This window comes from Alligator sinensis, unplaced genomic scaffold (assembly GCF_000455745.1).
Source record: "Alligator sinensis unplaced genomic scaffold, ASM45574v1 scaffold1032_1, whole genome shotgun sequence".
Classification (NCBI taxonomy): Eukaryota; Metazoa; Chordata; order Crocodylia; family Alligatoridae; genus Alligator; species Alligator sinensis.
The window spans coordinates 444,145-446,769 of NW_005842450.1; positions in this window are offsets into that span (position 1 = coordinate 444,145).

A 2,625-nucleotide genomic window follows, 5' to 3' on the forward strand; every position below is an offset into this window, starting at 1 on the left:
TGGCAGGGGTCAGGCTAGATGATCTGTTCAGATCCCTCCTGACCCTAGCTACTATGAAACTATGAACAAAACTCCTACTGCCCACAGCAAAAGCAGGACTGGTCCCTCCGAGGCATTTAATGGGGTTTGAACCACAGGACTTCTCTGCATGGACACTGTACCCCTCGCCATGCTCTCAGCACATGCATGGCTCCATGTCCCCAGCGAAGTCCCCTGAAAGCCCATGTCAAACCCAGCAGCAAGTGTCAGGATATAGGCGATACGCCCCATGCACCCAAGATGCAAAGTTACTGGGAGCCATGATGTTATCAGCAGCCATTGTCTGAGCTCTGTTCAGCTCCACAGTTCAACGCACTCCGTGAACAATGGGACAGTTCAAGACAGACACCGGTGAGAGCTAACGATACCTCGACGACCTCTGTGCAGAAAGGGAGAGACTCGTGCACAGCTCTAAACACGCATCTTTAAGGAGCCCCGGGGTCAAGTTGCGAGGAAAGTTGAGGTTGGATGGTAGGACGAACTCTCATCAGCAGGTAGTCACGCGCTGGAACAGGTCACCCAGAGCGGTGGTGGCGTCTCCATCCTTGCAGGTTTTGAAGACCCAGGTAGACAAAGTCTTGGCTGGGATGATGTAGTTGGGGCCGGTCCTGCTTGGAGCAGGGGTTGGACTAGATGTGACCTCCTGAGCTCCCTTCCACCCTCATTTTCTATGATCTGCTGTTGTATGGTGGTATCACACGCCCTGGAGATGATCTCAGGAGGAGGTGAAAACATAAATCTTTACCCTATAGATGGGTATAAATGAAATCTCTACATTATTCAGCATTTCCTTCCTTTTTCCATCTTCGTCTTTAACATAGAGCAGCTAGAACAAACGCTTCCCTCGTTAACACATTCAACCCAGTCCTCAGAAAGCAGATATCGGCATTGCCCCGTTGACCTCAGCAGAGCTGTCTTTTATACTAGCTGTTGAAGGGGAGAGCTATAATGTTTGTACAGATGAGCAGTTGCTATTTGTCTCGATGGGAAGAAAAGCAGATACAGACAAACCTCGGGGGCCATTTGCTCACCTTTTGTTCCACACTTACTTAGAAAACACAACCGAGCACTCACGTCTTGAAGCAGAAGCTGGCCCAGTCTTGGCTCTCTTCTGAGAGCCTGCCCCAGTTCAATGTAAACTGATCCAAGAAAAGACTGAGTAATATCCATGCAACCTGCTCTCTCTGGTTTAAAACCAGCTATACTGGGTGGGTCTGCAAACCAGGTTTAAACCGAATTAAGAATGTCCACAGACTCTCGCTGTTCCAGCCACATCCATTTAAAACCATGGCTTTTGTATAATTAGTGTAACTGCAATGCAGTACTAGTGACCAGTCTCGAGATGCTAGGAGTCTCTGCTCAAGGGGTAGACAGTTTCTGGCCTTTGCACAGAGGAGAGGATATAAAGTCATTGCAAGACGAGGGTGCTCAGAAAGAAGTGTGCGTGGTTAACGAACAGAGCGTGCAACCAGCAGATCCGTTATCCAAGCCTGGCCCGAACGCAGTTAATGCCTCAAAACTCAGGGTAGTGCAAAGTGCTATTTGGAAAATTCGGTGCACTGAAACCTTATTGGCACAGCAGGCAATAGAAGAGTACGGCCAAGGCACAAGGAAGGAGGGAGCTTGGGGGTATCCATCAGGGCCGGATGATGCATGACGTTACCCCAGGCTCTGATCTGGTGGCAGGTCATGATGCCATCTACCCCCTCCCCTTTCCACTGCTCCTCGCTGACTCGGCACCACTCACCTTGCTCATTAAAAATGCCTCCACCAACGGAGCCGTTTGCTGTCGAAGGACTGGAATCCAGCCAAGGTTTTTGGGGAGGGACAGATTGCATCTTTACTGGACAAACTGGAAAAACCTGCACAAAACTGCGCTCTGTGCAGGTAATACATGCATGGGGGAGAGTTCCCTCTGTGCACCTACACTGTATTAGAGAAGTTTTGAGCCCCTGCTGCTTCCAAAAAATAAAAGGTGGTCTGAGATCACAGCGGGTAGTTCTCAACGGAGAAAAGGGGGCTTGGTTTCTGCTGTGCCCTCCCCCAGCCAAGGGGCGCGCACACAGCAGCCCGGCTTGCACAGTGCAGGCGACATGCCCCATGCGCCTGGACATCGCAATCAGCCCCAGCATGGGCTGGTGCCCGAGATGCTATCAGCTGCCATTGTCAAAGCACCACTTAGTCCCAGAGTTCAAAGCCACTTCAAAAACAATTGGGCCTTTCTAAAAAAAAAAAAAGAGGTATAATTATGAGCTAGTAAAATGCCAAGGAGCACCGTGGAGTGCAAGGCATTGTTGTTTAAGCTCCTGCATCTGCCTCTCTGCATTTTGCATCACATGCCCAGCAGAGCTTTGGCTTGGGTAAGAAAACATTTTCAGCTATTTATAAAACCGTTTCTTTTTTTAAAAAGGAGAAAATCATTGGATATTTCCTTCCACTGCAGAAAAAGTCCACTGTGAGGAGAGAGAGGGAATGGGGGAAAGTATGGCAGGAATCTTCTCTCTGGCATCGCACAGACCCCTGCTTTCTTGCAAGGGAAAGCCGAGCTCTCAGATTCCCAGTCTGGCGCAGCCCCTGGAGACTGGT